General features: G+C 39.1%; 1 protein-coding gene across 2 annotated transcripts in view; it reads right to left on the bottom strand.

The window, feature by feature from the left end:
* rab11fip5a (RAB11 family interacting protein 5a (class I)) overlaps positions 1-15384 on the bottom strand; it is a 32136-nt gene that overhangs the window by 15020 nt on the left and 1732 nt on the right. The gene's annotated exons all lie outside the window — the stretch shown is intronic.

Here is a 15384-nt window from a genome sequence, read left to right as displayed (position 1 = left end):
CCTACATAAACACGACTAAAACACACGCTTCCCCACAACGGTGCGGGTACAGAGGACAGTTCTTAGAAACGCTGAGCACCTCGAGGCGTAACACTGCCAACAAATCCACCGCGCCGTGACTCATGGGAAAGTCTCATCTGCTGACCGGTTTCAGAAAAAATAATATGACTGAGAAAAACTCCCCCAGTTACCATGTGTTCGTGACACTGCGAGCTGCCAACGGGAAGCTATCAGAGCAGGGACTGAAGACCGGGCCTGAAACCAAGACCTGCTTTATTTTCTCACTTCCTGTGCTGCTGGGCGACTCTCACCTCACACCTCCACCGCTGAGTCTTTTCTCTATTGTTCAGAAATAACCTCTATGAAACGTATCTGCACAAATTTCACAATTATATTCCGTATCTGAAGGTTAAACTATGTATCGTGGCTCCGAATTCAAGGATTACTTGACTCTATGAGAAAAAGCTTCACAGAAATATTATGTAACTGTATTCGTAAAAAAAATTATCCAATCTTTGAGGACAAAAAAAGGCAAAACTCAGAGGGCCAATGTGATGCATGGCTCCAGTGCTACATGCTTTAAAACATAAACCATTAAAAATACACTTTGAAAAAACTACCCTTTGAAACCTTAGTATATAAAAACACAGGACGAAGGCAAATTTAAAAAAAAAACAAAAACAAAAAATGTTTCAGTCTCTCCCCACAATAACAACAACAACAATTTTCAGATTGTTTTCTTGTCACCTTTTACCAATTTCTTGCAATTTGCTCATTGCCTTTACCCACATTTTTGAGGAGAATTAAACCTTTTTGCTCAGGTTTCAAAGGCTTAAATACTTGTGAAAGACGTCTAACAGCACAAGAAAAACTGATGTCCATTCAGGTCTCAGAGGGTTAAACTGAAACATTAAACAAAATAAATGAAATAAAATTTAGGTAAATTTGTAATTGCAAAAAAGAAGTGAATTTAGTATTAATGCACACATTTAAAACAGGATGTCAGAGGAGGCACATTAACCTAAATTCTGCTTTGTGATCGACTGAAACGTCTGCTGAGTAAAAATGAAAACCTAAACGACATGCTGTGGAAAAGTCAAACATGGAACTTTAGAAAAGTGAGAAAAACGGAGGATTAGACCTGAAAGACGAGACACGAACAGAAACTGTTGCGAACGCACTGATATGATCCGAGAAGAGGAACCTCTCACATTAACTGCACAGCTATCTCAGACACCAGAGAGCTTTTCATTTCCCCCAAACCGCAAGATTTCCTCCTTTTTTTCTGCAAACCTTCAGAATGAGGACGCAGAAACTCGGCGAGGCAGAACAGTAACACGGGGTACGACTCACATAATGTTAAACAAAGGCTGCAGATGTTTTTTTACTAAAGTGGTGATCTGTTGGTTCAACCAAAATGTCATTTTTAAAACTGTTGATGTGAAATAATATTGTGTATTAAGGCTGCAATTATCTGTGCAAACTCATGTTTTTTTATCATCGTGTGTCCACTTTCTCCATTCACATGTTTTTGGGGGTCATGAACGCAGCAAGTAGTGGAACTTTTTTTTCCCTCAGCAGCTGTTTGAGAAGTCGCAGGGTTAATAACAGATCGATCCCATCAGAGCTCATCAGATGAGATAGATGGAGGAGAGCAGCAGCTGCTGAGTGAAAGCAAACTTTTAGACCCAGCGCAATGAACCGGTAAGTTTCGGTTTCACTGCGTCTGACGTGCGGCTGCGTCTGTCTGCGCTCCGACAGTGTGGCGCAATCTAAAACTGAACAGTGTATATTCGAATGCGGTGTTCAGTCCCGGGAACAACACCAGCATTTCACACGGCAAGTTTACATACAAAGTCAATGCAATGATGTGAAAACATGCGAATTCATGCTGAGCATCAGACGCATCGGGACGGACACAAAAACGTGCATTTTGCGTCTTCGTGCAAGTTGAAATTTTTCAGCTTGTGCAAGAATTTTGCATAATGTATATATATACATATATACATATTTATATTTAGAAAGAGAGAGCCAGGAAACTAGTTTGACAAAAAAAAAGTTGGTATAAATTTAAAATGATTGGAAGAAATATCACTTTATCACTAAAATAATTACCTAACATAATATATTTTAGTTACTGTTATCTGAAAAAAAAAGATCCATTCACTGGTGCAGAAAAAGTAGGACTGGTCTCCTGATGTTTAATAAAAGTCTGAGTCCTACAGTCGTCTAAACTCGGTGCCCTTTGTTTCCAGGTCCTGCAGAGTTCAAACATGAAGCTGTTTGATAACACAGGAGAGGAGACAGGAAACTTCCCTTCTCTAACACAAACACTGCTGTAATTGTAGGCTGCAAGAAAAAAACCCACTTCTATAATTCACGGCACAGGCTGTTATGTAATCATCATCATCATCATCCTGCCGCTGACCTCGAGCTCAGCCCTGACAGCACGGTTACACCCGACACGAACAGCAGCGAAAACAATCAAACAAACACAAATAACAAGCAGGTGGAGCCCGGAGGAATGCTGCTGCTCTTTATGGCTCCAAACATGACGCATAATAAACTGAAAACAATGGAAACACACGAGAAATGTTTTCACTAATCCACATTCACAGAGTCAGACGGAGCGAGTATAAGCCGTGGCATTAGGTTTCTGCATTTGCATAAAAATCAATCAAACAGAGGCTGAATTATTCTAATCCAGACGTTTACTTTGGTACATTTCATTAAATCAAATCCTGTTACTGGATTATCAGACTACATGTAAACAAAGAAAATTCCTGAGCTCTGAACCTGACGTGTCTTCTGAATGTTCATTTTGTAAACCAGTGCTTCCACCTCTCATGCCTGTGAGGTGTGGACTCGAGTTTCACATCGACGCTCCAACAATAGTATCAGTCCTCCTCTGATTCGGCAGCCAACTCCCTGCAGCCGAGGTGTGGCTCAAATTCCAAACACAGGACCTGTGAGCTATGTCAGAGTTTCCTTTTGCAAAATCAGCAGCTACTACGACCGTCATCGGATCATTAATGCAGTTAAAGCCACTACTCATAGAGCACGTCTCCCTCAAACATTTATTTTTTGTTTCTTTACACACTGGCTTGATTTCTTTCAAAAACATGGGAAAAAAGGCAAATAGCAACAAAAGAGGAGATGACCGAAAAATTATAAAGAAATTAGTAAAAAGTGGGGCTGTGGCAGGTCAATATTAATATTCAATGATTTGTTTTGTTTCCTATATGACGTTTTTAAGCTTTAAGAGGCGAAACTGGACATTTAGAGTGACGACAGCATTCACATCATACAGTAAAACAAGCTAAAGGCACTAAGAATGGATCGCAAATGTGCAACAACATGTTTTGCCAACACTAGATATCCAAAAAAAGCCGAAGGCTGTGTCATACTAAACAGCTGTGAGCTGTAAATTCAGCACTTCTAAGCAGCAGAGCAGTTTCTCTCTCCCTCCGTGCTGCCGCTGCACGAATCAAAGAGTGGTGTAAAAGAACGCTCACTCCGCAGCAAAATCTGGGGACCAAAACGTCCCCGGCAGTAACCTGCAGCACACTAAGTAGCAAAAAATAAATATGGAAAAATATTTAATTAACTTTTACAAAACAAAATGAAATAAAATAGTCTAAGAAAAAGTACAAAAAATTGTTTCAATTAATTAATCAATTAATTAAATTAAAAATTATATAATTATTTATTTAAAATTAATTCAATAAATAAATAAAAACAAAGAAAATTAAAAAAAAAAAAACAACCGAGGAACTGACCTAAAAAAAATCCTTAAAAATCAAACCAATTTGTTCAAGGTTCAAAGGCTGAAATACTTGTGAAAAGTATCTGAAAACCAGCATAAGTGCTGTCACTCCAGATTTCAAAGGGTTATATTTTATATACTCACTGTATCATAGTTTATAAAATTTATGATAAGAATTATGAATACAGTTTGGATTTTTTCTAGTAGCCCCCTACAGATAATTTTCAGGTCATTTCCTTGCCACTTTTATTTTATTTTTTATTTTTTTTGTAATTTGCTGGGTATTTCTTGCCAAGTTGCTCCCCCCTACACATTTTCAAAGAAATCAAACCAATTTTCTCAGTTTTCAGAGGTTTAAATGCACATGAAAAGTGTCTGAACGCAGCACAGGAGAACTGGTGTGAAAACTGTTCATATAAAAAGACTGAGAAGAAGAGGTCAAAAGTTCTTATCATGACTCAAACATTTCGAAAGCTATTTTCATGACACACAAACCGTCTTTTGTTTTTGAAGATGATGCAAAAAAAAAAAAAGTTTGAGGCCTATTTACACACAAGCACCTGTGCTGGAGGGTCATGTGACTCATAATACAGCCCGACAAAAGGCCCAAATACAGAAACTGCAACTCAGACAAAAACATCAGCCTACAGCTTGAAGCCCACGTCCTCGACCAGAGAACAGGCTGTTACTGAAGAGGACCCAGTTTCCCAAAACACACACACACACACACACACACACACACACACACACACACACACACACACACACACACACACACACACACACACACACACACACACACACACACACACACACGCCTGTACAGTTCACTGAGGCCACTGTGCTGATACTGCAGAGTATTTGTGGTTATAAACATCCACTGAGAAGCATAAAACATCCCCAAAACCACAACAATCTTCATACCGAAATGTTCTGCCTGTTTTTTTGTGTTTTTTGGAATTTCTGGGAGTCTGCACAGCCGACTGTCCCATTCCAGAGCTGCAGAGCGTGACTGCATATCTGCTTCCCCATCTTACAACAACAGGAAATCACAACACTCCACCCCGTCCCTGCATGACACCATCTCCTCATCTCACCCCCCCATCCACCGAGGAGCAGATAGGAACGTTTTTTATGAGCTTTATTCTCAGCTTCATCTTACAAAGTCAGCCGTGGATCCCCAGAAACTTCCCTTCGAGGCTGAAATTACAAGAACAAGTAGGCTATCGGCTTATTTTATCCAGCGTGCGCTCGGCGTCTCTGTGGGACTCTGGCTGGTATCAGAGCCACACAGAAGAGACTCGGAAATAAAACTGGTGCCGAGGGCGCAGGATCTGTCAGCTGTGCACTTAACTCACCAAACATATTGGTGTTTCAGGTTTTATCGCTCTGAGATGATTTTTTTCTCCCAGAGGAGTCAGAGAGGTTTGTTGTGAGGCTCTACAGGAGCAGAAAGCGAAAGCATTTGAACCTAAAAAACTAAAAATTAAATAAATAAAAAGAAATGACCAAAGAATCTATGAGATATTATTTAAAAGTAGGATAAAATCACCTGACAATTAGCCAAAAACAGAAAAAGGAAGAGCTTAACAAGAGCATTTAAACCTAAAACAAAAAGTCTTGATTTCTTTCAAAAACAAGGCAAGGCAATAAGTGAAAAAAATGAAGAAATAGAAAAAGGAAATGAATCCCAAATTTGCAAGATATTAGTAAAACGTAGTATATAATCACCTGACAATTAACCAAAAAAAGAAAAAGGAAAAAAATGCTTGAAAATTATAATAATTCTGCAGCATAATCGTTAAATATGCAGCTATGTCATTATAAATAAAGTTTTTCCTAGGCTTTTTTAAAAAAAAAATCTAAACATTTTTCTGATTTTTTTAAAATAATTTTTTAAATCTACAAATCAAGTCAATTTTGAAAAAAAAACTCACATTTATTGCAAGAAAAAAAGGTCTTATGCTCACATGAGGTGGTATTTCAGGCAATTCAAAAAAGCCATATTTGACAAAACTACAATAGAAACACTCTTTAGTCTTTTCTAGGTCACATGATGCTATGTTATGTGCTTGTCAGTAGGAACTGGCTCCCATGATGCAGCAGGAGCTACAGGAGCTGTTATTGCATCACATAACTCTGAGAAAGTTGAGCGGATCATCAGGAAGTTTTGAATCCACAATTCCTCTGTGAAATCGCGGACTATCAGCTCCCAGAAATCCCTCGAATGCAGCGCTGCTGCTGGCATTAAGTGTTTCGAAACGTACAATTATTTGTTCAATTTTTGTCCAAAGAAGCGGGGACTCACAACATTACGCTGCTTATTGATTAAGATGAATGTTCCCTTTGAATGTGAAATATTGGATTCATGAGGACAAACAGTCATTCAGCAAAACTGTCACCAACAAGGTCAAACTGGAGCCATCAGAGCTGAAATCCAGCTGAAGACGCTCAGTGACGCCCAGCAAAGACGGATAATCAGATTACAGCGTGAAGCCACTTTACAGAGGAGGATGCAGGCAGGTGAGCGCTGCTGCGTCATTTCAGTCGTCGACGGGAAACGTCCCATTACATCTCTATCAATGAAACCAGCCAGCCAACTCTCCAGGAGCATTGTGGGTAACGCTGCCTGGATTCCTGCCTCCTCAGCAGAAGCAGCAGACGGGCGGCGAGAGACGCAGACCGCATTCCACATCTGGATGTGATGAGCTGTAACCTCAACACCAACTTCCCTCCTCCGACGCTCACACAGCCGAGCTTTGTGTGTTTAAACCACACCTCCTCAGGACCGCAGAAACACACGGCAGGGGGCTTTTTTTCAGTTAAGTTGCTTAAAAACAAAAAACAAACAAAAGTTATCAATCCTTAGCAGACTGAGAGGCCGGGTCAGCGAGGAAGAAATACACTCAGACAAAATAAATGCTTAAGCAGCCAGTTGCTGCCCCAACATATATTTATATTTCTTTTATTTGTTTTCAAATCTCTGATTTGTGTGCAACTTAATTCCAGAGTTATGCTGTATGATGATTTTATTTTCACATTTATAAATATATATATTTCTATATATTGTTAGGTTTTAATTTTTGGCACTCGTGCATGTAAAGCTGTATTTTATGTATGAAAGGTGCCATACAAATAAAGATTATTATTACTGCTATTATTTTACTATTATTGTTATTATTTTTAATTTTATTAATTATTTATTATTATTATTATTATTATTACTTTATTATTGTCATTTCTACATTTTAACACATTTTAGATCATTTTCTGTTTTATTTTATTTATTTACTTTTTTCTACTGTTTCAAAATCTCAAAGGCAGGCCTCATGTTTTTTCGGGAGGGGTGAGGGTATTTTTAGGTAATTTTAGGTGTTCAGGTTTCAAAGGGTTAAGAGGATAGTGAAGGTTATTTTGCAGAATCAGAGTGGTCAGCTAAATCTTGTCCTGTAGACATGATTCATTCAATTGTTTGATTAATTGCTAATCTTGATGGAGCTAACGGTGGCTAACACTAGCATCCCTTAGCATTGTCTGCTTTGTTGACATTAGCACGGTGGCTAATTAGTTAGCTACAGAGGGAGTTCTCTGACCTGAACTGAACCGAGGACCCGCGGGGACAAAAAAAGACAGTTTAGGGCTGCTGCGTGACAGTGACCCAGATCTGGAAACAGCTGACTGATAAAACGTCCTTCACCTAAACCACGACGGTCGAGTGTCTCCGTCTGATCTCGGCCTCACCGAGGCTGCGTGATGATGCCACACAGGCTGATGGGAGATTTGTGATGCAGCAAAACAGCCTCCACATGACTCAGGGATAAAGCAGGAATACAGACGTTAGAGGCAATACAAGTAAAACGTCAGCTGCTGTATATCCTGCTGCCTGCAGTGTGTTTTTAACCCTTTAGGGCCCGCTTTAATAGTACACACTCCTATCGCTCTGCGCACAAAATGACATTTTCAAAATCAAAAACATTATACATAAATATTATTTTCTACTTTCACTGAGTTTTTTTATAACCAACATCAGCCCTAGTCATAAATATTAAATATTGATTCATTTTCAGAATTTTAACCCTTTAAAAGCCAGGTTTCTGTCATGATGCCACTGTTTTTAGAATAAGAAAAAACACAAAAATTACTTATTTTCAATATACTACATGCTGAATATTTTTTTATTATCACAGCTGAGGATGAGGAGGTCAATGATTAGCAGCAACACTGATTTTTATAAATTATTAGATTTTGCACAGTGGCAGATACTGACACTCACTGTTCTGCACACAAAATGCAGTTTTTCAAAATCAGGCTTTAAAAAAATATTATATATTAATATCATTTTCTACTTTCATTGAGGTTTGTTTTTTTCCCCCAAAATCAACCCTAATCATAAATATCAAATATTCATTCAGTTTCAGAATTTTAACCCTTTAAAGGCCAGGTTTTTGTCATGATGCCACTATGTTTATAGATGAAAAAAACAACACAAAAAATGAAATATTTTCAATATACTACATGCTAAGTAGATTTTTTGTTGGGAAATGGGATCTGTCAATGATTGTGACCTTGTGGAAATTTATTTTCTCCCTCTGACAAATATTGAAAAAAAAATGTGGGATCAAAAATGTCAGTTTGAATGGGTTTCAGTGGAGTATTTTTTGCACTTAACAGTGTGAATTTAAGAATTTAGTTTCTACAGTGTATTTTAGACTTATTGTAGGAGCTGAGTTGGAAATCCACTGATTAAACAAAAATAAAAAAATTGTAAAAATGTATGCCATATGCATGAACACAGCCAAAATTAAAAAAAAAAAAGAAAAAAAAAGAAGAGGAATGAAAAGCATGTTAAATGCCCCAAACAGTCCCTAAGGGGTTAATCTGATAAACCTTCATGTTTTCAACAATCTGAGGAACATTACGATCGAGGACCGACGGTCACACTGTTATGTAACTTCTCATGTCCATTAGACGGTTTTCCCTCCGGCCAGCAGCTACTGAAGGTCTGTCTGCTTTTAACAGAGGATTTGTTTTGATGTACATCACACACACGGACACACACACACACGGACACACACACACGCGCACACACACACACACACACACACACACACACACACACACACACACACACACACACACACACACACACACACAGCCTCACTCAGCAGATGGAGGTTCAGGCCGGCCTCGGTAACACTCACTTGTCTGAAACGACATCAGAGCTTTGCTTCCTCCAGATAAACAGCATGACGGGATGTGAAACTGAGACTGCGATGGCATTACAAAGAGTGGCTGTAAAATACCAAATCTAACATCTAAATCATAATATCAGCACTGCAGAAAGCATCATAACAGCACCGTGAAAAATCACTCATCTGCAGAAAAAAAGAACTGAAACTTTAATTTACTCTCTCGCGAAGAAATTTGATTATTAAGGAAAAAATGTGCACGACAGCTTCAATATTCAGCAAAAGCCTCATAAAATGGAATTGTTTTTGATAAAAACGTGGGCTGCTTGTTAGTTTGTGTCCACAGTGTGTTGATCCGGCAACGTTTCTGTGGCTTCCTCCTGTCAGACCCTGCAGGGGAATTTACTCGACGCCCACCTTTCCGGGAATCTGCTCTACACAGATAGCTCAACGTGAAAATACATCACGGCCGCTGCTTCCTCTGTGCCACCCGTTAGAGAGCAGCTGCTTCCAGAGCAACAAACTGCTGAATACAGATCAGACATGTTGGGACACGTTTGCAATTAAGCATTCATGTGATTGTTTTGATGCTGTCAATGTTAATTTGTGACACTAAGGCGTCTTAATATATGCAATAACACTAATCATTTCATGTTTTTTAAGTAAGAAAATCCAAACTACGGATTTAATAATGTTTTGCCTCACTGCAGATCTACAACTGATGATGAGGCTTTTTTCGTCATACATTATGTCTTAAGTTTGTAAAATGTCAAAACGCTTTAAATTGCTTTTTTGGTTCCACAAACATTTCGAAATCCAAATATATTTAATTTAAGGTTATAGACCTAATTATTGTGACGTCGCCCGAATACGTGCACAACAAGCAATTGTTTTGGATTACTGAGATATTTAAAATCGGCACACTTCTTTTTGTTACTGTCACATATAAATATAGTTAACCACGGGGGTCCAATTTCACATTTCTGCTGTCCTTATTAAATTTACTGTGTTTCTTAAATAGCGTCTTTGATAAACAAATGCTAGCAGCTCAGAGGCAAAGCAATGTACTGTTGTAGACGGAGCTGCAGCAAAACATATTTCAGCCACATTGAAAAAATCAATATCACTGTAAGGCCTGAAACACACTGCACGAGTGAGCAGCGTGTGACGGCAACCTCGCCAAACTGCAGCATGCTGCACGCTCGCTGCGTCCACACTGACAGCGACGCCTCTGTGACGCTTCTGCAGGGCCGCCTGCTGCTATGAGTTCTGTTTGTCCGCATTTAAAAGCAAATATTTCACGTTTATGAAGTTGTGCAGCTCCTGCACCGTCAACAACACAGTCCTTAACACAATAAAACACAATACAATGTCTTGTGTCAACAACTGATGGGATTCTGTCGACAGTGCAGTGTCAGAGGACTTTTATTTTGAAACATAAAGTTTGAGTAAAACTGATATATTAGTATATCCTCATCTCTGTGACAGATAAAGAGACTGAAACTGTAGTAAAAGCTGGTATCGAGACAATGTAATTATCAAAAAAACACTTTCACTGTCTATGTCTGATGACAACCGCACACGACACCGTTTCTCTAAATGTGACGCAGCTGAGCAGCAGCTGAGCAGCAGCTGAGCAGCAGCAGCTGAGCAGCAGCTGAGCAGCAGCTGAGCAGCAGCTGAGCAGCAGCTGAGCAGCAGCTGAGCAGCAGCTGAGCAGCAGCTGAGCAGCAGCTGAGCAGCAGCAGCTGAGCAGCAGCTGAGCAGCAGCTGAGCAGCAGCTGAGCAGCAGCTGAGCAGCAGCTGAGCAGCAGCTGAGCAGCAGCTGAGCAGCAGCAGCTGAGCAGCAGCAGCTGAGCAGCGCTGCTCATGCAGTTAGTGTGGCTGCTCTGACTCGTTCACATGGGCGCCAAAGAAAGAAAAAACAGGTTTGCGACACTGTTTACCTTACACACTAACCAATCAAGAGGTATATATGATCATTATAACTTTGTTAATATGACAAAGTTTCAGGTGGCCTCAGACTTTTGCACAGTGCTGTAATTAGCCTTTTTACTGTTTTAGGAGAAAAATCTGACTTTTATTTTGTTTGAACATAACTTTGGCTGCTTAGCTTACAGAAGAAAGGACAGAGAGTAAAACTCAAACATCATCCAGGATCGGCTAGTGGGGAAAAACAACATGGTGGATTCTAACGTAACCTGTAACACTGAAGTTCGCGATGATGTGCTCCTTCAACGTCACGCTCGCTTACAGCTGTTGGTAGTAAGCTTGTTAGCCGAGCACATGAATGTTTGTTTATTGTTTTATTTAATTTTTTGGCTTAAAAAAAGTCCTTTCAAGTCAACAAAGTCGTATGATGTCAGTATTTACATCGAGTCCAAGTTCGTTTGGATTTTGGAGTCTGAAGTCACTAACTTCACGCCTCTTCTCTGACACTACAGCTCACTGGTTTAATCATCTTTTTCCTTCTTTCTCTCACCTGCAGTGAACTCATCATCTCCCAAAATCTAAATTTAACTCTCATCCTTCATTTCCAGAGTGTGACTGGAACACGCTGATTCAGAGGAACACTGCGTGAAAACTGATGAATTCTGCAGAGAATAAAACCGGTCAGAGTCTCAGAAGAAATGGGCCGTTTCACCCTGACGGATCTCCATTTACTGAAAAATACGAGCCAGAGCGCGGCGTCACTGAGACGCCCCGGCCTCCTCCACACGCCTTTATAAATATTACAAACTGTCAAGTGAAGGAGTCTGCACCACTGGATGTGACCTACTGTCACTGAAACACACAAACTGGAAATGAAAGATTCTCCGGTCATCTGTACGAAAAGAGATTTTTGTTTTTGCTTTGTTTGTGTTTTTAAAGTACCTGTTTTTTTCTCACCTGAGAGGTTAATTTATTACACTTTTAATATCAGATTTTACTGCCAACATTAATCCCTCCTTCTCGGTTTTATCACCATGCAAATGAAGCTCGCCTCAAACAAAATACCAGTCTTGAGAAACCTATTATTACTCTATCATGAGATAACACAAATCACACTGCTTTACTCTGAAGGGCGTGACTGGAAACAGCCCAAAATTACAAATCATCCTGCAGTGAAAACATGCAGTTCTTTAACAGTGAAAACTGTGTGGTCATGTGTTGTTTTGGTCAGCCTCTGTCTGTTTTTAAAGCTGCAGAAAGATAAATTCAGTCAGTCGTATCTACCTGTGAAAACTTTTCTGATCTCAAAGCATTTTCAGATATTAAAAAGCTGTAAACAAAAAGAGAAACTCCCGCACACTGTCCCGCTTACTGCTGACATGTTTGTTTTTAAAAAACGAATTTCAAAAAACGACATTTCGGGCATAATCATCCAATCAGACGGCTGCTGAGACTGATGGTCACCTGAAACTGCTTTGCATCGTCAGACAGACAGCAGAGCTACGTTTTTGTTTTTACGATAAATCGCAAATTCAAACGGTCACAAGACACAAGCCTGTGAATAAAAAGAGCGAAGAGAATAAATACCAAATGCATCATTCAGCATCCGTGCAGTCAATAAAAAATCTATTAAAAGCTAGAATCAAAATATAATAAACTGAAAGAAATGTGTTTAACAGCAATAGATTTATTATTATTTTTTGAACTACTTTTTTGTTTAACTCCCAGATTCTTTCGGTTTATGGATTGCTGCCTCCCTGACGCACCTGTCACCTGCAGAGATTCTCTTCAGCTGTTAAAAAGCAAATAACTGCTGCTGGACGGGCAGCGCAAATGCTGCTTTAGGAGAGCAATGTTAAAATCTGCAGAGCCGTCCTTTAAATAGACTGTCTGCATATTTATAATATGAGAGCCAAGCATACTTTTTATTTATCACTCAAAAACATGAAATACCTTTAGTCACTGATGTTTCAGTGTAACAATCTTCCCTGAACCAGGTTTGAAAACTCATTCACAAATTTGATTGTAGAGTTGATTATAATTATCGCTTTTATCATCTTAAACTGTGGCACAGAAACAACTCCGCCTCCTAAAACGTGGCTCATGTTTTAGTGGACGTTTCGAGGGGGACATGTGCGAGCAGCGTTGACGGAGAGACGTGTTGACCTGCCCGGATTCACTGAATACCACACGGAGACACTGAATGTCCCACGACAGCAAACTGCTGACTCGTCAACACAGCAGACCGACTCTAACCTTCAGGTGACCAGCTCGGACAGACGGAGACCGCTGCCCCTTTCATCTCATGTTCACAGGTGTGTCTGAGTGCAGTCGGGTCGGCTGCTCCTCATCTTTATCAAACTGCCGTAAATGATTAAAAAAATAATTAAAGAAAGGGAGCTTTGTGTTCATCAAAAAGCCAAAATATTCAGTCAGAATACAAATGAACACTGGACTGAAAACACTCTGGCACATGCAAACACTCCTACTGATGATGCACTTTTTATTACTCGGTCAAATTTGAGGGTTTAGTGGTGTGCTTCACCTCCTCTGCATGACTCGCCTGCAAACATCCTGGTTGTGGCAATTTGAAAAGAGTTCAGTGGTTTTATCCAGGTTTTGACTGCAATTTTTAACACAAATATGACGCTTTGTGTGTTAAAGTTGCTTTAAAAAAAGACCGTTGATTGTTTTTTAAGTTGATAAAAGTAATTACATTGTCTGGAAGAAGGTTAAAAAAGCACGACCTCGTCTCATTATGGTTTGATGGCAGGAAATGTTTCAACCGTCCAAAAAATCAGCTGTAAACACCAGGCTATGCTGTCAGTCTCTCTGAATGAAAAGTTTCTTTGTATGTTCTGAATTTTGCACCAACCTATAATCAAACAAAGAAAAGAGTAGCCTCAATTGACCGTAATGCATTGCTGTCATGAAAGTTTGTGCTTATTCTCCAGGAGGAGTTAAAAGGCATTTTGGGGATTGTAGGTCGTCTACTTCCACATTAAATTATGTTGTACCGGGACGTCTCCTCGAGTATTTTACCAAGGATTTGAAGCTGAATCCATGCTTGACAAACTCGAGTTTCTACAATTTCTTCATGATTATAAATTATTATCTATCATAAGAAATTCAGTTCATGTAAGTCTAACGGCCCAGACACACCAAACAGACATCAGAGGCATGGCAGCAAGCAAAGACCCCCTCCAGCCGGCCTCACGTCACAATGTCGGGGCTGAAAAGTTGTGTTCGTTGAGGTAAAATCACTATTTTAGTCACAGGAGTCTGGTGGCTTTGAAAAGAGCAGATAGGTTTCAGTCTCAGTTCAATTCTCGGTCGGAAAGGACTGTCTGACACCATGTTTAAGAATATATTCTGAATTTAAGATACACTTAGAATTATTTGTTTTTAAATTAATAAATTAAGTGGTCCTTTTTCAGGGTTTCTGCAGGTTCTTACAAAGTCTTAAATCTAAATTTATAAATATTGGACGTTAAAAGTCTTTAAATAGTCTTAAATTAAATTTGTGAGGTCTTAAAGACCACAAATATTTTTCAAATGTCATGTATCCATCATTTAATTCCTACAAAAAAAAACCCTACTCTGTAGTGGAACACATATATGCAACTTGACGTTGTACTTCATTAATTTTTCAAAAAATCAGTCTTAAATTTGGTTAAAATTATGTTAAAATATCTTCAAAAACAATGAATTTAAACATCAAATACCTGTCCACATCCTGTTTTTTAGGCGGATGACCCTTCGGAGCCTGGATCAACATCAGCTCTCTTGTGCTGCGTTCATTTGCTTTCACATGCTAGTTAACCCTTCGAAACCTGAGAAAATTGATCTGGTTTATTTTGAAAACATGGGGAATAAAAGCCATGACCAACAGGACAAGAAACACCAAAGACATTGGTGAAAAATGACCTAAAAAAAAGTTTTAAAAAAGAGAGGGAAACTTATCCAAAAATTAATGTCCAGAAAATTATATGTATAATAATTTCATACTTAAAATCATGTTACAGAAAAAAAAAATACAATAAATACGTTTTTCCCCAACACTTTTAAGGTCGTTTGTTTGTTTGTTTGTTTGTTTGTTTGTTTGCATATTTTCAGGTAATATTATTGTACCTTTTTATTTTCTTGTTATCTTGTTCTTTGCCTTCTCCCTGTGTTTTTGAAAGAAATGAAACCTAATTTCTCAGGTTTCACAGGGTTAAAGGAGAGCTGGTGCACCAAAACATTGCTGTCCTCCTCAAAATAACTCTGAGGGTTGAAGTTTCCTTTAAGGTTTTGCAAATGTTTAACCTGTTTGTTGTTTGCAACATCAAACTTTGCATCCCATACTCCGGTGGGTGTTCCTCTGTAAAACAACATGTTATGCTAAAAATACCTCGGAGCTCTGGGATCATGAATCGGTTAGATAATCCCTGGAATTGGGACAGGCATTAATCCCCCTCCCTGCTCTACGCCATGCCTCAGCTATTAGCGAAACAA

The sequence above is a fragment of the Plectropomus leopardus genome, chromosome 14 (assembly GCF_026936395.1).
Source record: "Plectropomus leopardus strain MGB_pleo_1.0 chromosome 14, ASM2693639v1, whole genome shotgun sequence".
Classification (NCBI taxonomy): Eukaryota; Metazoa; Chordata; class Actinopteri; order Perciformes; family Serranidae; genus Plectropomus; species Plectropomus leopardus.
This window is presented reverse-complemented; position numbering and strand designations above follow the sequence as displayed.